This window comes from Cygnus olor, chromosome 7 (genome assembly GCF_009769625.2).
Source record: "Cygnus olor isolate bCygOlo1 chromosome 7, bCygOlo1.pri.v2, whole genome shotgun sequence".
Classification (NCBI taxonomy): Eukaryota; Metazoa; Chordata; class Aves; order Anseriformes; family Anatidae; genus Cygnus; species Cygnus olor.
Window position 1 is genome coordinate 33,713,742 of NC_049175.1, and position 25,772 is coordinate 33,739,513.

Here is a 25,772-nt window from a genome sequence, read left to right on the forward strand (position 1 = left end):
CTTTGCATTTTCTGCCAGTAGGGTTAGTTAGTCTTTAACATAATGAGTTCTGCAGAAGCCATTTGTTTCTGTGCAAATATGTTTCTGTGCCATTTTTCATAAGGCAGCAGAGATGGTGTTGTGCCTGCTGCTCTGTGTGTATGTGGATGAAATTGGCTTGCAATGCTTTTCCTTCAATTGGTTATCTTTGAGAAGAAAATTTTGTGGAGGAAAGGCTGTCACACAAGAGCAGTTTTATGTCTCTCTGTGTGTCAGCATAAAAAACTCTAGGAGAACAGCAGTGTGGGCACATGCTGGCAGGGTCCAGCCCTGTTCGGTGCCTGGCCAATGATGCAGGTGTAGGATCCACAGCAGTGCTCGTGGGGACCTGTGGTGCAGCCTCTTCTTACCCTTCTTGGATTGTCCACAGGCACACAGACCCAGGCTGAGCACCTGCTGCCTGTGCCACCTTCCCACCCTGGCAGTTCCCCTTTCCTTTAATGCAGAGGGGAGAAATGCATCTTGAAGGAAAGGTCTCTATCTTGTGTTGCCTTCAGATGGGGAAGGCAGGTGGCAAAACAGTGCTGGTGATGTTGAGGCTCTGAATGTTGCTCTTAGGAACTTGATGGATGAGCTCAGATCAAACACCTGCAGGTGGAAATGACATTTAGTTAACATCAGGAATTAATTGCTTTGGCTTTGCTCCTTTCAACTCTACTTTTAACAAAATGACTTTTTGTAAGCCCCCCAAAGCTTTGAGGTAATGTTCCTCTGAACATTTCTCTGAACATCTACTGGACAGAAATGTGGAGAGAGAAAACTATATCAGAAAATGAACAAGAAAGGATGGAGAGCGCAAGGCTGTTCCTGGCTTTTGGTTTCACCCCTTTTGTTGGGCCAGTGCCTGATGGAGAGGATGCTCCTCAGGGGCTCAGGTGGCTGGTGTTGTTCACAGCCCTCTTCCGCTGCTGGGACATACACCAGAATGTTACAGACCTTGACTGGTCAGGCTCAGGACCTTCCAAATGCCATTGCTTTGCTAATAGTAGTATATTAGCATACAAGTGTTTATATTGGCATATATATAATCTGCCATATATATATATATATAATATGCCAATAGAATACAGAGATTATCTCAGGTCTACTTTCTTGAAAGTGACCAAGCATGCATGTATAAACGATATCAGAATGATGAAATCACCACCATAGTATAGATTTGAAAGGAATGATTATATTTGGTAATGAAAATTATTTTTTAACTCAATAACTCCTACTATGGTAAGATGTGTGCCCCTATACTTGGATAATGGCAGTCCCAATCCGCTGTGGTGTTAAAGAGGATGTGCTAGAGCCATATCATCTCTTATTCTCCTCTATTAAATCCATCTCAGCTCATTTATGAATGCCAAGATTTGGTCTTGCATTATTACATAGCCTAATTGAATAGGAAAATAATTTTCTGAGATTATTTGAATTACCTGCCTTGGAAAACAAAAATGAAAAAGCTCCTGTTATTTTCAACTAATAAACAGACTGTCAGGCAGAAAAAGCTTCAGCAGTAAACAGAAGAAACACAGCGAAGCAAAATAAGGGAAATATGCACAGAAGGGTCTGTTGCACAGAATATGTACAAACCCAGAGCGCCTCTTCCTGCTATGTAAACCATTTTAGCCTTTACTTCAGTTACAAACAGTCTTCCTGATGGGCAATCACCTTGTAAAAAACTGAACAATTTTGAATTGCCTCGAATAAGCTTCCTAACAGGCAACTGGTTCTGATGGAACAATTTTAAACTCTCTGTCTCCTTATCTTCTGTCGACATCATTTTTCAGAAGGGGCAACAGGACCAAATTAAATCGTTTTGCTGCAGACAGTCTGTCTGTCTGATTGCACTGTGACTGTTGCCCATTTTGAAGATTTTCTCTAGCAGTTTAAAACTAAGAAGAGAGGAAAGTTCATGTGTACTTGCAGGCTCAGATGCACACAAAACTGTGCCTCCCTTTACTTACGCCTACTCAATTATGGGATACATTTACAATGTCAGAAATTCAGAGTCCAGCTGTTATACTGCATGGCCAGATCCATCTGATTGAATGTGTCTTGAAACTGTCCCTCAACCCTGCCTTTCTTTTTTTTTTTTTTTTTTTTAAAGCCAGACTAAGATCTCGAAAGAAAGAAAATAATGAGAAGATGTATGTGAATTAGTTTAACCCATGTATTACTTGTGGAAAGAAGCATAGGGAACCATTACAGACAGTATTCTCACCTGATTTGTTGTGTTCACACTAAGGCAGGAGTAAAAGGCCTGATCCTCTTTTGTCTTTGGTATTTCTTAAGCCTTCTTCTCATCTCAAGCCTAGCTTGTCTGCAGAAAGTTTGATTTTTGACTGAGATGCAGCTGTTAGGATCGAATGGAAACAGTGAGCACAGTGGAAGAGAAAGAAACTTGAAAATGAGATGCACTGCAGTCAGCAAATGGATTTGGAGAACCTGATTGCTGTATAACAAAAGAAGCCTCTGGGATATATTTTACTTACTGGCAGAAAGGAGAGAGCTGTGGTCTTGGGACATGTTTCTAAGGCCTGCAATGCACAATCATCGCCTTTGGATTGTGTCCAAGTGCTGCTCAGAATCCTGATGGCTCTTGAGCGGCATTAAATCAAGATGGATGTCACTTTACATCTCATTGCGAATGCACTACCTGGAGCATGGGCTTGCATACAGCATTCCTTTCCAAGCAGAGACTTTTGCCTCGAGGGGGATTTGATCTAGCTAGGAAGAAAGCAGGAAAACCTTTCCTCATGCCCCAAACTGCTAGTCAGTCTGTGTATAGCCCTGATTCGCCAAAGCCCCTTCCTTCAGAGCTCCACGTTATGTTCAGGGGGTCTAAGCCAACTCTCCCTAGCATGCTTCTGTACTGAGGACATAAGCAAAGCACGAAGATGAGTTCTGTCTTCAGGCTGGAATGACTCCTCATTATTTTAACAGTTTTAGTAAGCTATTGCTGCATGTTGGCTCCTATCTCAGTTCACCAGCTTGTGTAATTGCTCCATCTCCGTTGACTGCATTGTGATGCTGCCTATGTGTTCCTGCTGAAGCCTTGCTCCTTTGTTTCTTATGTCTTATAAAGTCACTAATTACAGGGCAAAATCCTTCCAGCTAACTTTATAGGGACAATATAAGTATGTGTGAAGAGAATATTTCATAATTCCTATGTTGGGAGTTAACTTCGTAGTTGATCTAGTAGTTGATCTAGTAGTTATTCTTGTATTTACATAAACCACAAGTGCTATCAGTAAAGAAGCAAACAAAAGACTGGTAATTGTTTCTTCAACATCAGATTAAAATAGATAGAGTATATTATTTAGTATTATATATGCAGATAAACAATATATTAAAAAACAGAATTAATAGCTTATGAAAGCAACGATGATGCATTACTAAAAGAGAGTCTTCACTGTCTATTCCCCAGTGCAGAAAGATAGCTTAACTAACCCAGACAGCTTTAAACAGCAGTGGGAAACCTGATCTTATCAACTCTGGAAGTAAACTCTACCATACATTAATTTTGTGGCATTTTAAAGCACTGTCTTGAATTGGGTGGCTATCTGACAGGGTGAGGGGGTTTTGGTGTTGGATCAGTGGATGGTGGTCACTGGCACGTGGCTGTAAGAGCTGCAGCTGGAGTCCCAGCACAGGCATGCTCTGCAGCAAATAATCCAGGTCAGGAGCTGGGCTCTGCACCAGGCGAAGCACAGTTTTGCTCTCTGCAGGGATCTAGTACCCTGTTTCTCTGGATGTGCTTTGTTTTCTTAGCTGTCTACTCAGCTGTGCTCATTGACACCGAGTATTCAAAAGTGAAGAAGACGCAGGGTGAAATTAAACAGAGACCATTAATGAAGCAAACAGTGAAGCATCAGGAAAACAAAACCACACTTTTCTCTAGGAACACTTGGTAGAAACCTTAGAAGGTGTTATACTGATTCAATTCTTGCCTTATTTTATTTGGCCACCGCTTACAAAACGCTGCTGTTGATTTTGGCATATGAAATGAATTACGCCATTTTAGATAGCATTTCTGAACACAATGGTCTTGAACAGGGCTATTTTGAGATGCTTAAAATAAAAGTTTTTTTAAAAAAGACAAAAGCTCTCACATCCAGTAGAATGGAAGATTTTCTAAAGCTCTTCCCCCCTCCTTCTTCTTGAAAACACATTTGTAACCATTACTTGGTGTCAAGTCCTGTGAGGGAGCTGTTCCACTCTTTGCATCAGTCACTGTGGGCTGCAGCCCCCCCAGGGCTGGTGCCCTCCTCAGGATTGTCACTAGCACTGCCCCCATCCCACCAAAGCTCCCAGCTTCACAACTTCATTTCTGCTGAAATTTTCTGGGGTGAGATTTTTTTTAGGTAAAGGAGGCAGCTGTTCCTTAATGGCGCCCTTGCATTAGAAGCTTAGAAGGCCTTAGAACTAGAGGTCCTCTGGCAGACTTTGTACAAAAAGCAGTTTCTTGTGTTGCTGCTGAGATGCCATTATGTAATAAGGGATACTTCTAAGCTTGTTGAAAAAGCGGAGGCCCAAACAAGCAGCGATAGCAGAATAGATGTTTTCTATTAATGTCACCAAATCCCTGGCTGATGTGGGCAGGGACGTCAGGTCCCTCTGGGTGCCCAGCCCCAGGTCCCGGTGGGTTTGAAGCTCTCCAGGAGGAGCCCCCAGCCCCTCTCTGGGCAGCCTGTGCCAGGGCTGCGGCACCCGCCCAGCACAGATGTGCTGCTGGGGGCCAGGGGCAGCCCCTGGGGCTCCAGCTTGGGCCCGAGGCCTCTGGGCCTGGCCCTGGGTGCCGCTGAAAGGAGCCTGGGTCCGTCCTCTTAGTGCCGTCCCTTCGGGTAGTTATGGACATGGGTGGGATCCCCCTGAACCTCCTCTTCTCCAGGCTGAACAGTACCAATAATGTCCCATCAATGCAAGTTTTAATTTAAATTATGAATCTGGAAAGTTTTTTTAATTGCTTGCTAAATGTGTGGGCTCTGTGTATTGTGAGCTTTCCATGTAAGGATTATCCTCAAGACGAAAAATCATTAGAATTTGAAGACTAAACAAAAATATTTTCCCCAGAAAACCGTTTCCTGTTGGAATCCCTACCTTTGATAGTGAAATATTCAATCACATAGAGTTCCATAAATAAGAGCTGGTTATATATTTATATATATTTAGTTATATATTAGAAGAAAAAAGGAGATCAGAAGAGGTATTGTCTTTTCTGTAGTGGCAACCCAACTGCTTACAAAGATCTTTCTTTTTAAAGTCTCATTTCCTTTCTATGAGCCTGATTCTGCACACAGGTGTTTGCACAATGAATGTGCAGCAGTGCTTCCACATGTACCATGAGCTACTTGTTTGAACAAAGCTAGATAGTAATGACATCTACATCTGTATTAGAGCTTCTTTTTGTTGCTGTTTTACTTCCAGAATGTTTAATGTAAATATAAAATTTCCTATAAAATTATGGTTGGCTACACAGAGATAGTATTTGGTACATTTCCAGAGCACTGGGATTCTACCCATTTCTAACTAGTAGCGTAAATGTTTATATTTTCCTTAGCACTTCTTTACTTTTTTAATTACCATTTTTGTCCACCTTGTAAACTACAAAATGCTCAAAACAAGCTTTGTTTTACAAATGTTCTCTTGTAGATGTTTAAGATGTTGATATTGAACTGTTTGATGATAAGTAGTTTTTCGTGGTCTTTGCATGAAATATAGCCTTTGTTTTGGGCAGTCAGGATGGGCATTCATTGTGCTGTTTCTGTACATCCCCACATTTGCCTGCACGTTTTTTAAGAGCCATTGGTTGCACACACCAATAATTCAACTCCATGGTCATGTTAAGAGCAAATTATGCCTTTACTGTTTTACTTTCTTAGGCACATAGGACAGCACGGAAGAGCTGCACACCCAATAGTGGCCCTTTGACAATTATGAAATAGAGGTTATTTTTTGGTTCCGGCTCACGTGAGGCTCAATACAGAGCCAGCAAGCTTGATGTTAGTAAATTATTGAGCATATTTTAGTGTGTTGAGTATCTGCTAAATCTACATTGAGATCCAGCGATTAGGAACCTATACCATGTTTTAAATGTCAATGACACATCGGTTTGTACAATATCTTTGTTGTCAGTGTCTTCTGTATCATTCCTTTACAGCCCATCTATAGTACCAGGTATGCCAGCAATTTGCAAATGCAAAGTTGAAACTGCACAGAAAGGAGCAGAGATTTTCTGTACAACTGTTTTGTAGCACCACTGTTGACTGTGCGTTGCCTAGATTTTTATTTTTTATAACACAGGTAATTGAGTGTAAGGTATGCGATTACAGAAAATTCTGTGTTTGAGTTCAAATAGCTCTGCCTCTGCCTGGCATTTGTCAATACTGCCTGTCACTGCTGTCATGTAGACAATTTATCTACTTGCTATGTTTCTCTGATATTTCTCTGAACCTGATCAGTGCAGATTACTTTTTAATCCAGGGTAATATTTTGCCTCTTGTCTCCTGTTGCCTTTTCTTCTGAGCAGCTTTTGATAAAGTTTGTCAAAAGCCTTAAGCCAAATTTCTCTTTTCCCTGCTCCCTACAAGATCCTAACATTACAAAGAAACAGAAATAATAAGCAGCCTAAGTAAAGTAACATTTTCACTAGTGCCCCATGATTTCTTTTTCATTTTTGAGAAAAAGGAGAAAGTGAAGAAGAATGTGAGAAGTTCTGGCAGTATCACCAACGGCCAGCTATACAGTGCACAGTGATTTAACAAACTCATGAATATAGAAAGCTCCCGTTTATCCAGAATAATATCTATGAATTTCTAGGAGGGGAAGGAGGAAAGACATAATAGGGCTTGTAATGAAACCAAACTTCAGAACTCCTCATGGCACCCCCAGAATAAGGATTTTTAGGTAAATTGCCATGGCTCTTTGTATATTGTTTCCATGTTGTTTGACTTGTTTTCACTTGACATCAGATTAGCCAACAGGTTAAATATTGTGGTTTCAAAGTGTTAATTTAGCACATTTGCAAATTAGAATTTTAACATATTTGGAATTTTGATGAGACTAAAAGCCAAATTGTAATGTTCAAAGCAGCTGATTCTAGGTGCAGTTCAGCAATTAAGTTAATTTCTAGCTTTCTGATGCTGAGAAGGACACTCAGTGATGATAATAGGTTATTTTCTCAGATGCAGATTGGGGAGCTGACTACAAACTTTCAAACGAGCACGTGTGCTTGATTTGTCTATTTGTATTCAAGTTTACCTTTTTCTGGTTGTCAGTAACACTACCCCACCTGCCCTATACAGCTTGTAGTGCTCAAACCTATTTGGAAAATCATGTGAATAGGGATTTGCATCATTACAATTTCCTTTCCATTTAGGAAGCATCTGCTATATCTTTAAAAGTAACAGGTTTGAAGAGGCCACAGGCTGTGAAACAGACTAAACCATTATTAAAATGAAACAAAAACTTAAAAAATAAAAAATAAAAAAGAATCTGGTTGGACCTACTTCAACAGCAGTTTCAGCATTTTCTTTTTTTCTTTTTACCTCAAAAAGGTTAAAAGCATTTGGGTCCTTGTGGAAAATGTAATTGCATTTCAGCCTTGTTTGTGTGTGAATCTAAAGAATACTGATAATCTGCCACGTGAAAAAGTTCTGTTCTTCTGCTAACAGGCAATCCTTCTTGTTCCTAACAGGTCTTTCTATTAAGTAAACAGTTAAGGCCTAATTGGAGCTTTTATCTGTACCATGTCACACTAACTGATCAACCATTGCTAGCAGTCATATAAATGTCATTTTAAGTACTTCAATTGTACAGATCTGAGTACTACAAAGAAAGAGGAAAAACCTCAGCTGCAATTTTTCTTAATAACAAATAAAAAGCAAAGTTCTATGAAGCTGTGTTCAGGCAGGTTAAGTTAACAATATTATCCCACTAACCTTCATGCATATAATTTCCACAGGCAGCTGTACGTTTCATCAGGGGAATTGACTTATCCTAGGCCATTTCTTTCTCTAATCTGGTTTTCCGTTCTTTTGAAGGTGGGCAGTGCTATCACTGCATGATTCTTAACGTTTATCTATCTCATAGGAAAGCTCTATGAACTATTTCTGCCAGATCATTTCTGGCAGGTTGATGTGTCGATCTGTCTACATAATCACTGAGATATTCTGCTGACCTCCGTGGACTTCCTGGTGTGGGATACCTGTCCTCTTCCCCAGCTTCTGCCATCCTGTCTGGTCTGTTTCTCTGCCCAAGAAATTTCTCTGACCCAGAAATAGAAGCTTCCTGTTTTCCTTATAGTATTGCAGTTCTGTATTGGCTGACAGGCATCACAGAATTGGTATCAATCAGATTATTACTGAATTTGTGATAAAACTACAAGTTTTTTTTTCTTTTTTTTTTTTTTTCTTTTCTTTTTTTTTTCAAATGTGATTTTTAATCCTGCAGTCTCGAATGCCGGACTTGAGAAAAGGTCCTGACTTTGAAACAATGATAGCAACTCCCTTTTTGAACATCAAGCCTTTTAAAATTGTCTCCCATCTGGCACTGTCAAATTAATGGAGCTAGTGAAATAGGCCATTGAGCTCATTCCTTGTCTGAAGGCAGAACTGGATGTATCTGAGTTATTTGTAAGAAAGAAAGATGAATGCTGTTGTCCTTAGGTCCACCTAGCCCAGCATCCCTGCTCTCAACAGCAGCTCCGAGGGTGCTGCGGACATGCAGAAGATCATGGCAATGAACCCCACATTCTCCTCCATCCCTCACAGTTCACCACTCGGAGAGTTTGTGATCTGGGGGTGGGATCCCATGTTTTAAAGCTGACTTCTCTTCGTCCCTTCACCCAGGCCTCAGGGCCTGGGCTGCCCATGTTACCCCAGGGTACAGATTTTACATTTGTCCTGCACTGCCTGAACGAAGCATGTAGAGCTCTTAAAGAGTGGGAAGGATCCGATATGGTGACTTCTCTTGACTTCAAGGAGCATAATGCAGCTGCCAACCAGATCATCTTGCAAGTTGAAAGGGAGAGTGCTTGCGCTTGGGTTACGAAGCAGACAACACCGATTTTTGCCCTCAGCACCGAATGTCTACAAAAAAAGGCACCTGGAGAGCAGGTTCCACACGTGGGGGTCTCACCTGCCAGCAGGGGAACGTCACAGACCAGACCTGCTCGTCTGTGTGGGTCTTGAAGGCAAACCTGTGGTAAACTGACAAACCAGGGCACAGCAGCTGTCCCCGTGGGTCACTGCATGAGGCTTTGCTTTGCTCACCCTACTTGCTGAGCTGAGAACAGCTCTAGCTTGCTGGCTCCTGATTTTTCTAGGTTTGCTCTGTCTGTGGCTCACATATGTATTGCAAGTCCTCTTGCGAATTTTGTTTTCTCCTCCTCTGTCCATCCCTGATACCTCCTCCCACAGCTGGGATTCAGGTGGACTTTAGTTCAGATCCTGCTTACAGGCAGCTGTACCCACCAGTGCTCTTGGGGTTTTTTTCCCGGAGAAAGGGGTTTCTGGTTTCCGGGTCCAAAAGGAGGCGATGCACCTCTTCCCTTTGTCCAAGGTGGGAACAAAACATTGGAAAAAGGCTGACCTTAGGCTGGATGAAGTTAGCAGATGAGTGAGCAGTCCAGGTGTGGCGAGCCCTGGGCCAGAGGAGCAGGCAGAAGCATAGCAGTGTTCTCCCTTGATGCATGTCCCACACCGACACATCTGGTCCTGCTTGTGACACTGGGCTGAGTGGAACCTGAGTGCGATGGGGTCGCAGGTTCAGTGCTTGGTGTGGTTATGGTGGTTTTATGGTGATTCATTGGTGGCAATGCCGCCCTGTGATTCACTTTCCTTCAGGCACACCTACAAGTTGGGACTCTGCTGCTGTGGCCGAAGCTGTTTTGGTGCCAGTGTTGCCCCCTTCCCAACAAAGAAGAAATCAGTGGGATTTGGTGGAGGGACCGCTTGCTCTTTATGAACTGAAAGAAATAGGTGGAACAGTTTGTCCCTCGCATCATAAAAGGAAAAAGGCATGCTCGGAAGGCATGCTCGGCTGCGTTGGGGCCAATAGTTTTGCTCAGTTGAACTGAATAATAAAAGTTTTGTCTTCAGTGTGGAAGTCCAGAGACATGCAGAAGTACATACACTTGAAAATCCTTGTTGCTTTGCCTTTCTTTTTCAGAGCTATTCGATAAGGAGTTTTTTTTTTTTTTTCATCTGGAGTTTTGTTAAAGATTAGGCAGTATTGGGTTTCAGGGAGGTTGTTTTACACTCCGGGCTGGCACCGTGCTCCATTGTGTGCAGTAGCATTATGAAACTTTTGTGCCTGTTGGTGAGCTCATGGCCTCCGGGCCCGGGCAGATTGTTCTTCCTGCAATTAGTATTCATGGTTAGCTGAGCAGAACTTATACAACAACTCTTCTCTGCTTTGAAGGTTATGTTACATGGTTTCAAAGCAGCCAAAGGAGATTCCTATATGAAGAAGATATCTGGGAATACCCATTGTCTTCTTGTGTATTTAATGCTTGCGTTTCAGGTAGGATTTCCTTCTTATTAATTCAGTGCTTTCTAATTTAGCACATAAAGTCAGGCAGCCAGTAAGAACTCAGCAGTTTTAAAATTTTGCACTGAATTTTGTCCTAGCTTTCCAATCTCGTTCTTGGCTTCTAGTGGAGAGGAGGTATTTTTACTTCTTCAGAAAATTCATGTGTTTTTCTTACAATTTTTCCATTTTGAAAATACAGTGAACTTTTTTATTTTTTTCTAAAGCTGTTTGTACAGAGTACTTTTGGATATTTGATCTTCACTGAAAAGATCACAACATTTCATTAAGCAGAACTCAAAAGTGCTCTGAAAAAAAAAGTGATACCACTTTTCCTCTGTTATAAGCAAGGGTAATTGAGGCAGAAAGAGTTAAAATGACTCTTCTAGAAGCAGAGCTAGAAATACAGTCAGACCTTCAGTGCAAATTGGTAACTGACGGGTTTAGCGGTGTTTTCAGGAGAACTGTGTTTCTGAAAGGGATGTCCTAGCTGGCTGCCCCATGCTCTGAGATCTTTCTGTGTATTTACAGGGGAAAATACTGTTGGTGCTCTTCCTTGGGACATGGATGTATCAGCCACTCCCAGAACATAGACAGTGTCTTAGAAAGTACCCAGGGAGGTGGAACACTTTGTCAATTTTGTGGATAACCTGCAATAAACCCTCTCATACTGTATCTCATTACACTATTTTTGTGTCCTTAATGAACATTTGCACTGCTGTTGAAAGATAGCTATAGGCAAAAAATAATGAAGCCTTTGAGTGTTGGTACCCTCTGGAGGCAGCACCCCTTAAACCGTGATATACAGGGATGGCTGCAAGTAAGAGATGCATGCAGTTTTGTTTTGGGATTCTTTTGGCTTATCCTCTGCCCTTGAGAAAAAAGAGGTAAAATAGTTGAAATATTACTTAGATAATAATGATCCTGTTAAATGCATGCATCAGAATAGATACAAGAAAGCTACAGAAAATTGCTAACACAGGACTGGTGTGTCCATTTTAAAAGACTGTTCAATGTTTGTTCTATTGTCTCAGTGTTTTAATTTAAAATGACATATATAAAGTAAATTCTGAGTGGGATTTCCTACAACGAACATATAGGGGAATAAAAATACTCTGAATAATGATGACACAGCTAACATTGCATAAATGCCTCCTCTGCTAAAAATCCCTCCAGGTCATAGCCTCTGCTAGCATAAAATGATGTAAGAATGCAGAATTTGTCAGAGCCTGAAGACAGGAGAACTTGGGCAAAGATTTGCTTAGATGCAAATGAAGCCACCTGACGAGCATGGCTCCTCGCTTGGCTGGGCTCGGCTGGAGGAACAGTGGATGCTGCACTGAACTTGAATTTTAGATCCAATATTAAAAGGCATTGATTTTTCATTTCACTTGTATTTGTTTTCCCTTATTAGTCCAGGTTTTATTAGGAACAATTTATTTATAAGACTCTTTAGACCATAACACTTCTGCCAAACTTAGGATCAAATCCAGCTCCTGCACGTAGCTGAATATACACTCTCTGCTTTGACCCTCAGCTCCAAAGCTGCCTGGGATTTTTTCCTGTGTTTTTCTACATGCAGGAAGCTTGCAAATAGCCTGGTGAATGTTGTCTGAGGCAGTGTACATGATGCTATACACAACTATCAGGCAAATTATAACGCATTCTTCATTTCTGGGTGCAGAGGCTGTAACTGAGAGCACAAAACAGCAGCACGGATGTGTGCAGACCTCTGTTCTCTCTGCAGCAACATTTGGTATTCCTGGAGGCTCTCTGTCAAATGAAATTTTGCTGATATCATGAGCTAAGCAATTTCTCTTTTCTTACTGGTTTGCAGTGTGTTATTCACCATTTGCTTTTACCCCCCTATTCTAGAAATAACCGCTTTTCAAGAACATCACTTTTATTACAGTATCTATTCTAGAAATAACTGCTTTTCAAGAAATCACTTCTATTACAGTAACTAATGCCGAGCTTCTTATTCAAGCAACACTTGAAATCGACGCTTATGGATTTGGCCTAAAAATGCCGGGTGATTTGGGCGTTCATTGGGCTGAAGAGCAATAACCATTGCTGTCAGTGCAGCCTCTTGATTGCAGTTGCTGGGTTTGGGAAAAGGTCTCTAATTGTAAAACGTTTTTTGTTGCCATTTTTGAAATGATCTGTGAAATAGATTGTTTTAATGGATTAAATTATCGGGATATTTAATTTTGGCTGTGGCCAATTTGTAAATGGCTCCTGGGAAAAGTTTGTTCTCGCAAGAGATAAACCTCAAAAAGAGGGTTATTCTATTATCCTGTGTGGTAAAGGCAAAAGTGTAGTTTGTCTGGAAGGTTTTAAATGGATAGTTACGAGTTCACTCTGACCAAAATATCAGTGAAAGTGGATCACAGGTGATCACTTTTTCTAATGTAAATCATTTAACATCAGTAATTTTCCTCTGTTGCCAATGCCATTAGTTATTTCAGAGGTAAAAAAAAAAAAGGATGTTTTCCTTTTTTTTTTTTTTTTTTTTTTACTAGGTACCCATAGCTTAACTTAATGATTTGTATAAGTGATAGTAATTGCTGAAACTACAGTTGAGTATTATTAGCTATAAAATGAACATGGTTATATGTCCAACACAACTAGCAAGGAACAGAAATGCAGTTGTATCCAAGAGAAAATAATTACAGCAATAATCAGTGTAATTCATGATAATGGCTGAATTGAATTTCACACCATAGCTCCAAGCACTTACATTTAATGAATGTAGTTTGTGCTTGTTTACTAAAAAGGTTTTTAGCAGAAAATCGATAATGTAACTTCAGTGTTTCTAATTGCAGATGCAATTTTTTTTAAAAGTAGCGGTTCAATAAGGATTTTGTAGGGAAAATTAAGGTATGTAAGTGCAGCAAATGCTGTTACTTTAATTAGGCTACCTGTACATCAGTGGTATAGTTCCTTAATATTTATTTATTACTACATATTGATTAAAATTGGTTTGTGTTCCATTTTTAAGACTAGCTAATGTAATGAACATTGAAACTTTTCAGTAAGTGCTGGCTGTGACTAAGCATATCACTTTATAATGGGACTGTCCTCACAAAGAGGGGTTTTCACCTTAAAAGCATTATCATAAGAGGAAGGGAATATAGGCCAGTCTACAAAGGTGATTTCTGCATGATGAATACAAAAGAGATGCTGGTCCTTTACCTGGAATAGCACAATAAATAAAATGATTGGCAGTTGGTGGTATTAATTATAATTGCTTAATTGGCCCAAGCATATTCTTGTGCTTTATATGGCCCTGAGTGCTTTTCCTATGAGGGGAAACTGTTAATTTTTTGCAATGGCAGTGAAGCTGAGGAAAGTAACACCAAAATACAGTTGTGTGCTCCTAAGCCTTGCCATCCACTGCGATCTTCTAAAGTACGATGTAACAGGTTTGCTGCTGTTCAAAGGCTATCAAGAGATACAACTCTAACAAGAATATCCATAAATACTCCCAGAGCGTCACGTGTAGGAATAAAACCCACAACACTACTTTTACTGAAGTCAACAGCAAATCTCCAAATGTCTTAAAGGGTGGAGCATAAAGCTGATACATGTGTAAGGCTGCAGAGAATAAAAGAGGTGGGAATGAAGGCAGGGCATTTAGAAAACAGTAGGGAAAATGAAGCCCTTAGCATTGGTTTTCCTGGAGGTCAGTTACATGCAAAGAGAAATTGATTTCACTTCTGTGCTCTTCCTTGCTCTTGGAGACATGGGCCCAAGTGCTATGTCCATGGGGAGAGGGGGAGACCCGTGCAGCCATGTGAAGTTTCTCGTACAAGTAACTGAGCCACCTTTTCCATCTGAAGGAGACAGTCTTTTATGGGTTAAAGATCACGGTGGCTGGAGATGTTTCATCTTAGAATGTTTTGAGGTACCTCATGCTGGCAAGAACAAAGTCATTAAGTTATATATCTTACCAAACTAAGCTGAAATTCCAGGAGTAATGTCACTGCCTGACCAACAGAAGTAACATGGGAACTAAACCTAAAAAGTGGCAGCAAACAAAGTGTGATTCATTGGGAAAAAAAGGGCTTAAAAAGTAAAGCTGGATCGCTCAAGACATGTGCTCTGATTATTTTCCGTGGCTACCTGCCCTCGCTGCTAGAACCAGCATTGCATTTTCTGCTGGGTTCAGTAAGGCATTTTACTCTACAAAAACAACTAGCTCCTTTCCAACCAATGATTACTTGTAATTATGCTTTCCCCTGCTATTATTCTAATAGACTGTCATGCTGCACAGAGGAGGCGTTTGGAGGCTGCTTTTATGGATGGACTGTTGGAACACTTAATATAGCTCTATTTTTGAATTATCAGGTTCTATCCTTTTGAAGTCTGTGTTAGTGGAACTCCTATTTATGAAATGTGCTGTGCTTAAAGGTTTGCTATTGATGAAGAGGTCCAACAGAGGCCTTTATCGTAAGTACTGTAGCATTCTCCCTGAGAAATAAATAGCCTTGCTAAAAGGTATGTTGTGTACCAAGGTTGCAAATTATCAGCCAAGCACCTTATAACTGTATACTTCAAAAATACCTTTTTGCTTTCTGTTTGTTCTCTTTTTTCCACAACATGAACGGTGTTTTTAGAAACACATAAGGAAAAAAAAACAATTTGCTAGCTCTTTAATTGGACAGCATGTTCTCGACCAAGAATGTTACTCTTTAATATACACATATATCTGCAAAAGAAGTTGTTTACAGGCGTGTCCTTCTCAGCATTAAACACTGAAAGTTTTGAGGGAGTTTTCAGCTCTCATTCAGGGAGTGATTTGACTTGCTGATTTATTGCAAAATTCCATCAGTGTGGCAGCCCTGCCAGCGCTTCCAAAGCTGTGAGCTGGGGATTACTGCCAATTAATTAGGAAACAATAATGAGAACGATGCAATACATACAAAACTGAAGACAAAAAAACAGGAATCTTCATAGTAACTAAGCATTTACAGTCAAATACCGGGTAGGAGGGATCTTTGTAGATTCGTTTCCCTTTTGTGTTGAAATTAATGGGTGCTCAGTCATGCGAGGTCCTGGGTGCTCTTTCTCCCCTTTGAAATCAGCTACCAAACCTCTCTTAATTCTGCTACTTACCGCTGGACCTAAAGTCAAAGCATGCATGCTGATATGAAACACATTGATTTCTCTATCTCCTGTTGAGTTGTATAATTTTTTTTATTTTTTTTTTTTAGAATTGCAATAAATCAGAAGCCTATGCCGATAGAATTTATTTGAAAAATTAAAAAGAAATATTATTTTTTCATTATTTATGTTTTTATCATCACAACATGCGGACCTCTGTGGAAACTGCTACATCCAGCCATGCCTTTCCTCTCCTTAGGAACTTCTCTGTAGGGTTTTTTTGCAAATCCAGGGTGCTGCATAGTGGTGGGGACCAGAGCTCCCTGCTGCCACTGGACTGGGCGCTGGCGATCGACTGGCACGTTGGGAATGGCACCGCCGAGCACGCTGCTCCAAAATGGCAAAGCGTGTGGGACAAGGGTGACAGCGGAGAAAAGAGTGGGTGCGCGAAAATGCTAATGTCATGGATGTTGCAGCATCGAAGGGGGGTTTACATTTAACACAACGAATAAGGCAAGTTGTAGCTCTAAAGTGTTTATCTGGAGCTTTTCATTTGGAAACGTAATGTATCAGAACCTTGACTTTGTACTCCCTAATTCATCTTTACTTATATATTTTACTATTACCGATAGCTTTCCCCTTAAGCCTGTCTATTTGCTAGTAGATTTGACAGATGACAGCTACTCTTTGGGATGTTAGATGGCGTTTGTATGGCTATGATGCCAGGAGCGTTCTGAGCGCTGGTGTTGCATATTTATTGATCTCCATATTCCCAATAATCTGATGCACGTCACATTTGACAACATTATGTGGAGAGGTCAGCTGTATGGGGCTAATGAAACTGTTTCAAAGATGGATGTTGTTTTCCACAACATTAACCTTGCAAATAGCTGTCACTAGTGCATTTCACTATGGGGCTCAGCGTTTGAGAACCTCCCTTTTTTTATTGTTGATGTTAACATTAAACAAAACCTGAAGCCATTAAATCTCAGTATTTATATATGATAGAAAACATGGACGACATGGCATCACTCCAAATGAAAATCTTATTAACAGCATACGGTGCTTGTGGCAAAGTCCTGAACAATCTGAAAATTGGTTTGGCTGTCTGAAATGTTTGACAGATTAGCTAAGGATGATGTAAAAGGACTGAACAGGGAACAGCTGAATTCTAAGGATTAAAGTGGCAAATAGAAAACCCTGATGTAATCAGAAACTGCATTGCACTTTCATATTTTACTGCAATGTTACTGTTTTCACCCAGAGCTTATTAGATCCAGGGCAATATAAAATTTAGATTACCCTTTTATTTTAAAATTATTTCACTGGCATGTATAATGTTACAAGGGAGTACTCGGTTTCTAAAGAGGTCTCTTGAAGTTCTTTTTCCTTAAAAAATACTGTTATGGTGATTTAAATATTTAATTGTAGGTTTTCTGCTGTCACACTGAGGCACTTCAAAACAGGAGTCCTAGGGGCGATAAAAATAATCCTTGGAGGCCCCTTTACCACATTACAGTGTTTCAGAACAGTTGTAGTAACTCTTTTTCGATGTCATACTGCATCTTTTGTAATGTAAATTTTGCTCATACTTACAGAACACAATTTCAAATATGATTTTGATAGGCAAGCAATTTAGAAAATGCTTGTGTTGGCCATTGGTGCTGTGGAGTGCCACATATTTTTACAGCGTCTTCTGGGACTTCAGTGCTTTTGAAGTGAGCAGGAAAAAAAAAAACAACCCTCGTCCTGGTCTGGAAACCCGTGATTACATTTTAATATTTTAAGGTGCACACAGTAAATGTTAATATAAAGCCTGTTCACAGAAGGTGAGATTCTGACTCCTGCACTGAGTAAAGGTCAGACAACTGCCATAAGGACAGCTGAACGTGGCCTCAGAAGGCCTTAAGGTGATGTGAGGTGGAGTTGTTGCAACGTCTCTGTGGAGTAATTGCTACTATGGCTGTTCTGCAGCTAGCCCTACTTGCCAGCTGTTGGTGCAGTCCTCCAATATTGGACAATAATTTTGTCCTTTCAGCTTGCTGTAATAAAGCCACCAGCATTTATCAGGAGGTGTCCTAGGTGTGGCTCAGAGGTGACACTGCAGAAGGTGGTGGTGAGTGCTTGGACCCTGACCCAATAAAGGTACCAGAAGGCATCTCCCATTTGATCGTCATGAGGTTCAGGTCATCCCCTCAAATGAATGCCTGAAATTAAAGGACAAAAAAAGGTCAGCTGAGATGGAAAACACCTAAGGCAACCCTTTTAAAAATGCTGTCCAGGATAAGCTTAAAATAGACTATGATTAGTTTAGCTTGCCGTAAACTCTCCAAGAGTTAAATGTTGTCTCTAAACTAGTCTCTGGACTGTCCATGCATTCAAAGAAGAGAGCGGGGGCTTTGGGGGGAACAGTTTATGGGTCAGGATGGGAGGAGCTGCCACCTGGAGGGAACTTTTGACTTTAGATCTAGAAGGGCTAAGGTAGATGTCCAATTTTCAGTCAGTCAAAACCAACGAGGTGGCAGCCACCCCAGTGAAATACTTGAATATCTGTTACTATAGAAACTTCCAGATAACATAGTCCTCAGGCCAGTCTTGAGATTTTTTCTTAAGATGTGGTCAGGAAAGAAGAGTAATTTTTTTTTTTTTTTTTAAATTTCATATTTATTATATAGCACAATGGAATGCATTCTAATATGCATTTTTTTTTCTTAAAACTTTATTAGGAATGCAAATAATAACAAGTAATAAAAAGAAGGTCTCATCCCTCGATTTCTGGCAGTGTCTTTGGTGTCTACATTATTTATTTTGTGACTCAGTACAGGATCATGAAGAGTTTCTCCAGAAGTAGACTCCAAATGAATGCCAAATGAACATTGTAAGGGGATTTAAAACAGCTGATTTATACTTACAACATCACTTAGTAATGTGTACTATTACTAATTATAAAAACATTCTCCTGTGATAATTCTCAGTTTGCACAGCATCATTATTGTGTGAGGCTGTGCAAAAACATTGATACATATCTATAAGATGATTTCTGATACTGCTAAGCTCATATGCTATAAAATACTAAGTGTTCACCAAAAAAGAATCAATGAAAAAAACCTTGTTATTCTAAAAGCTAATGAACTATGATTTCTTATTTGTCTTTTGAGTTTAAAACCTCCAGACCTTGTTTTGAAACTCTTTTCTGAATCTAAGAGATGTAGTTTATTTTCTAAAGAAAATAGAGAGAGGTCAGCAGAGCCTCTCACAAGTACAAAGGCTTCAGGAGCTTGGGCTTTAAGATTTCAAGTGATTATGACATAAACAGCTTAAGCATTGTCAGCAATGCCTTTTACTTTTTTTTCAACCCCAAGATAAATATAATCTCTTCAAAGATGTTAACCTAACGGACAGGTCTCCTTGCTGTAGAAATACACATTTATGTACTTGGCGGTGCGATGTTACCACGACAATGAATCTGTAGACTCTCTAATGCTCCATATCTATCCTGGGACTGGGAGCAAGGACCACATTTTTTTCTTGGCTTTGCCATTATGACACTATGACCTAAGATTTTTTTCCTCTCTCTTTTTTTTTTTTTCCTGTGAAATATAAATGCCACAGTAAGCAGCTGCAGACTGGACGTCCACCTGGGAGAGCACAGTTTGGGCAGGATGGCGGTGTTGCCAATAGCACATAAAGGTATGGCATGGCCAGGATGACTGCTCAGATGCCTGGTGTGAAGGATCAGGTATCTGTTTTCAGATGGGTCATTTGGCCTTGGCTGCCATCTGGAGAAAGGCTAAGAGTTATGTCTCTGTGTCTATAATAAGGTGCTGCAATGCTCAGCTACTACATCCTTAAAGACTGAGAAATATCTAACCTTAATATCACTAATGCCTTCAAAATAATGCTTAAGTGGGACTTCAGGGGTGGAATGAGTCTAGTTCTAGACCTCTGGACAGAATCAAATTTAATCCTTAGGGAACCTTATCTGTGGCTCAGAACTGCAAAGTGCTGTGCACTCTACCCTGATTGTTCGGTAACTTGCAGAAATGAGCCCATATAAAGCATTAAAGAACTTCAGAGCCCGGCATTTGATTGCGCGGAGTTAGAGAGAGAGGAGAGATGAGAATAGCGGCCATAGGACCCAGGCTGGCCCTCAAATTAGTGGGAATTTCTTAGCAGAAGCTCCCACCTGCTGGGAGAAGTAGAAGTGCTGCTGGTGTGAGGATTGCAGGATTTGTGCCAGGGTCCTTGAGACCCAGAAAAACTAATTGTTCACAAACCTTCATCTTCAAAAAGGCAGGATTAGTTAGTTGCCTCTTAAAAAAAATAATCTGAGAAGTGCTTTTAATGGTGAGGTACAGGAACAGAAATGCTTGAATCTTGCTCTTTGCAGTTTGTTAATGTGTGTCTCTGTGGCATCATCGCAAGGATGCCCATCTACAGAACAGCCCCCTGCTTGCTCCCGGCCCTTGGCTCAAGGATCGGGACCTGGCAGTCAGGGGTAGCACAGGCTGACCATGTCTCTTATGGAAGAGGATTTTCTCAATTTGTGTGTAATGAATATTTTTCATCTGAGGAAAAGGGTTTAAGGAGGCTATGTGTGTATGCGCTTGTGTAACATCAACATAAATTCCCACTGAATTTCCATATTTTATGTTAAAATATGTATTTTTGAATCTTTCAAATGTGAGTTAAAATATTATTTTGTAAGTGCTGAATATGTATTATTTTGGCCTAGTTATATGAAGAGATGAAATGCTCTCCAAGGGCAGTGTGCAGCAGGGAGTTGAGGAGATGCAGATGTGCTGGTAAGAATGTCGGAAAGCTTGCCCTAATGAAAGTTTGGGGATATAAGTACACGAATCATTTGTATGATCTTAATTTGTATGACCTTGTTCCAGTGTTAAGGAAAAATGTGTTGTTATTTTCATAGCATTTTGTATCTCAGTTGAATTTAACATGAAATACTGCAATATGAAATTGTGCTACAAATACAATGCAGCTGTAATATTTAATTTAAATATATATATTTAATATATATATTTAATTATATATATTTAATATATAAATTTAAATTCTCAAAGACTAACTAAAACAGCTTGAAACATCTTTTTTTTTTTTTTTTTTTCCAGATCAAAATATCTCCTGCTTGTTTTACAGTGAAATGACTTTCAATCGCATTCCCTTCAGAATTAAATGCCTTACGTGAAATAAAGATTTTTTTTGGCTAGCTGATTCAGAGGAAAGCATGAGAAGCACCTAGGTGGGAAATAATCTGCCTGCCATGTTGATCTTCCCTTAGTCCTAAAGACTATGGTGTTAAAGATCTTATTTATTCCATAAGACCAGCTGAGATCCTGCAAATCACGACTGGATATTACTTCAGAAATGTTTCCCATTGATAGATGGAGGCAGAAATTTTAAGCAGCCTTTTAGAAGTTGGAAAACAGGTAGAAGACAGGAAGAGAAGGCTTGCTCTTCACCTCCATGAGTGTGGGCCTGTGAAGTGAGGGCTTCTGCCATCTCCCCACCACTGCTCAGCAGCAGGTGGAGGTGAAGCCCCACATGGCCCCCAGTGAGGTTGTCACCACAGCCATAGATGTGGGGCACTGGGGGAGCCTGACAGAAGCACTGGTAGATCCTCACTGGTGACAGGATCCATAACCATAACACAGTTGGGGAAGTGAAGTGATGTGACACAGTGCAGCAGGAAAAGGCCCTTTGTGACCTGAATGCTGCCAGGCACCTGCAGCCATGGTGGCCAGGCCGGGGCCTGGGCTGTGGCATGGCCGAGGTGGGTTGGGCCTCCATGGACGCCAGCGTTCCTGCAGAGAAGTGCGAAACCCCTCTGTGTGGCAGGGCCTGCTTTCTCCATGTCGCAGCCTGCGTACAGTCAGCGGTTGTATCAAACTGGCTCTTAAATGCAGGTTAAAGGCCCCGATGAAATACAGAATGCCTCGGAAAGACAACCTAAATTTTTGCCATTTTAAACTATGCTAGAACAGCCGCCCAGGTTAATGAGCTTCAAATTTAAATAGCAATTGAAGAAGTCAGTCATAAATATAGAGCAGTTTGCTTTTTGCCTTCCTGTTGCTTTCCTGGGCTCCTGAAGGCCTTCCACTGATGGAGAGCTTTTAATTTCACATTTTGGCCCCCACCACAGGTGATAAACAAAGGTTTCCCATTGCTGTGACTCGGGTCAGTGCTGCAGCCTTAGCGTCAATCCCGCTGCCTGTAATTACACACAAAAGGTTACTGGGATCCGCAGCTAATTTGCAGCCTCTGTTTAGCAGAATTTAATAGGAGGTATTACTGGTGCAGCAGTAATTAAGGACCTTTGTCAATAAGACGGAATAGATGGCCACACTTTGTTGTAATCAGTGGACTCTTGAGAACCCAGAGGAGTGAAAAGCAGTGAGAGGAGCAATCCATTTTGCGAATAACATGGCTGTCCTTTCACCCCCCCACTCCCTCCCCCCTCCTGAAACCAGCAATGGAATAATAATTCCCCAGGCAATGAAAGTACAGGAATAAAAGTACTTACCCTCCAGCCTGTGATTTTTTTTTTTTTTTTACTTTTTATTTACTCTACTGTGCTTTTTATTTGCTTCAGGCTGCATTTGATGAAGTATTGTTTAAACAGCGCCTAGCAAAATGGATATAGGGAGATGGAAAATAGAAAGAGGAGGAATTTTAACCAGGTGGATACATGCATTTGCCTTTAAGGTGGACAGCATTCGGTTTATCAATTATTTCCTTTGGATTTTTAAAAAAGAGAAAGAAATGACAAAAACAAGTGGCTTGGTGAAGAGGTGGAGAGAGTCATTTAGAGCTGTCTCTGCACGGAGTCGTTCAGCTGTAAATGGGTCGCAAACAACAAGCGAGAAGTGAACTTGGTGCAGCATTGTAGCCCCCTCTATTTCCCCCCATCACTAATGTACCAATGAATGGCCTGGCACAAGGCTGAGAGAGCCAGACACACGGACACACGCGCACACGCGCTGGCGGAGGGGGGAGAGGGAGAGAGGCTGGTATGACACAATTCAAAGAGTGCTTTAAGGTGTACACTCCTTTCAGTAATTGGTGAAGAAGCTGCATTTCACTCACTGATTTCCTGCCTTTTTACAGGTTTTAACAAGCATGATGCTTTTAATAGCGGTTTGAGTACTGGCTCTTTATGAAGGCCCTCTTTTTTAAAGCAGCTTTAACTATACCCTTTCTGTCAGTAATGTCTGAAAAACTTCTACCTTTAATCATTCCTGGATCAGGCAGCAAACAAGCAGCTCCTTTTCCTTTTTCAATTACATGCTGGATATTCAGCACAGATATAAAAAAAAAAAAGGGAAAAAAAAAGAAGCATCTTGAGCCCATCATGTATTAAATGCAGCTCTTTGCTACTGCATTAAAATAACACCAAGGATCTAGCTTCAGCCAACAAAAGCCAGAGATATGAAGTTAAAGCTGCAGTCCTCCTTTTTATCTGCTCCATTGTGATAAGACATTGTAGTACTCTTAAAACAGTACAGCATTTTCCATACCATATGGGTTGTGATGCTTAGCTAAGAGATCCTGAGCTTCCTGGTACTGAGACCCATAGGAAATCTTGTATGGCATCTTATGGATGGGCTCTGCCTAGTGCTGTTCCTGTGAGGGGTTGCATTTGTTTATTTATTTATTTTGCATTGCTAGTTCAAAAAGGGAGTGAGGTAACAAGCTGTTTTTTGGCTAAGTTTATTTTGTCAGAGCTTGATGAGGTTTCCTATACACAAAGATGAGCTGAATGGTCCTTAGTGGATATTTGTCCACAAAAACAAACAACAAAAAACGATCACCTCAGGGGAGGCCTGGGCGTAAAATAGGAGGGAGCTTGAAGGCCAGGGCTGGTATGAATCAGGAGAACCATGAGAGAAAGTCAGGAAATAGCTTCCCAAATATTGGTCATCATTAACACAGTTCTTTTGATCTTAGGCATATTAAATTTGCACAAGAAGAGCATAGTTGATTTAGTGGCGTCTTCTGGTCTCCTTGCTTGCAGAGGACACCATTTAAGAAATGGATATATATATTTTAACTTCAGCAGAAAGCCTGGTCTGAAAGAAAGTGATCAGACTGGATTGATCTAATAGTGTTGGAGAAATTAATTCCAGAGCAAAATCCTTAGTGTCCATGTAGTTTACCCTGGCTATCAGAAATTGTCAAAGCTTGAAGAGTACAGTTGTTATGGTGGTTGATGGACAGAGCTTCCCCATCCTGTTCATTACTTTGTAGACTTAGGCTGAGTTGTTGGATTACTTGTAGGTGGGGAGCTGGTCTGCACAGATTTCATCTTCAGCCCTAGATGCAGTTAGCTGCAGTATTTCAGTCTGAAACTACTGGGAGAGAAGAGGAAGAGAGAAAAGCACTTGTCAGAAAGCATTGTGCACAGCATTGCTGATGCCACTAATCATCTTGGTGGACCAAATGGACATCTTTCCATCTCATGATTTCATTCTCAATGATTTCAGACATTTTTGAGGAGCATAAAACTAATATAATTAATGAAGCAGTAGTGTAGGTGGACTGGCAAAATGCAGGAAAATGGTCATGGCTGGAGAATGGAATGGGAGAAACCCTAACCCTTTTGAAGAGTTACTAGGTTATAATTGCATGTGTAAATGCTTATGGGATAAGGACTGCTTTGGGCTAGTCTTCAATATTTTAGTGTTTTCTTACAGTTCTTCCATTAGGCCAGTCCTCAGTGGTTGGCATAGTTGGTATAACTCAACTCAACCCAGCTGAAAATCCATTTTTCTGTCTTGGACTCAGATGGTGGGTCCAAGAAGGGAAGAGACAATAATCTAATTTTTCAAGGAGACCGAGGGAAATATTCTAGGTTTCTTCATTGGTGTTAATAAATCTGCTTGCATACGTGAGCAGACACCAGAATACCAGCAGCAGTTTGTAATCTGCCTGAGGGAAACTAAATGCTAATTACAAGGAAAGTTTGTGAAACAGCTAGGAATTTTGGCCAGTATTTTGAGTCACTGCATACTGTAGCTCATACCTGCTATTTCTCCCAACAGCAGACCAGCAAACCATGGGGCAGTTCTTGAGCGTGTTAGATGAGGGAAAGAAGGATGCATACAGCCTTTTGATGGATGTAGCTTACAGAAGTGTTATATTCTTTTTATTATTATAATTTATAAAAAGTGTGGGTGCTTGCTTGGATGCGGGGAAAATCTGAGTAGAAAACCCTCAAAAGTAAAGTTTTTAATGACAGCTGTGATGACACCAAAGTGGAGAATGTTGTACGTATTTTCCTTGTCTGATAGATGCAAATTTATTTTACAACAGGTAAAAATTAAGAGATAATGTCAGTGGAGAAGAAGTTTGTTGCAGGATAATAGTCTCCTGATGCTACACAAATGTCCAAAGCTTATCCAGGATACTTAATTTCTAAGTAGGATCCATTGATCTGAAAGGATGTTTGCCATTGCTTTATAGTGCAATCCTGCAGATAATATACGCAGATACAAGATCTCATGATGGTGAGTTACAGTAGATTAACTAACTTCTGCATGGATGGGGATCTAGTATTTATGCATTCTGGGATGATGACTGAAAAAACAAGACTTATTTCTGGTTTGAGATGTTGCCAGTTACACCTAATGGGATCTAGCTTTCCTGTGCAAGTACAAAGGGCAGAATATAGTCAGATGTACCCCAATCTGATCAGAAGGGTGAAGCAAACCTGATCTGTTCAGGACTGTTCTTCTACTGAAACTTTGTCAGTGAGAGCCAGAAGGCAAAAGGTAAATATGGAGGTCTGAGGTTCAAAGGTTAGTTATTTTCCTTGAGGGAAAATGTATCTCCTGCAAGAGCAGTTGAAGGTTAGTGTTCAATAGGTCACACTCTTTAACCTTTCTTCAGCGCTATTTGGTCATTTGATATCCATGCCACTTCCCCATAAATACAAAGCAAGTCGCTTACAATTTTCACAGATACAAACCTGCATGCTAGAAATGTGACAGAAGAAAGAATAACATCTATTTATCGAGCTTGCTTGAGAAAGGTTCGTTTCAAGGTAAATTTCTTTATGGTCTCTGAACAAAGTCTGACTTCATTCCTCTTCA

The 25,772-nt window shown here is 40.5% G+C and overlaps 1 long non-coding RNA gene across 1 annotated transcript in view; it reads left to right on the forward strand.

Annotated features, from left to right (window-relative positions):
- The window catches only part of LOC121073515, a 31,488-nt gene extending 12,164 nt beyond the window's left edge, over positions 1-19,324 (forward strand). Inside the window, exon 4 of the long non-coding RNA XR_005821766.1 lies at positions 19,276-19,324. This is a non-coding gene — a long non-coding RNA (uncharacterized LOC121073515). The remainder of the gene's footprint in view (positions 1-19,275) is intronic.
- Positions 19,325-25,772: the final 6,448 nt, after the last annotated feature.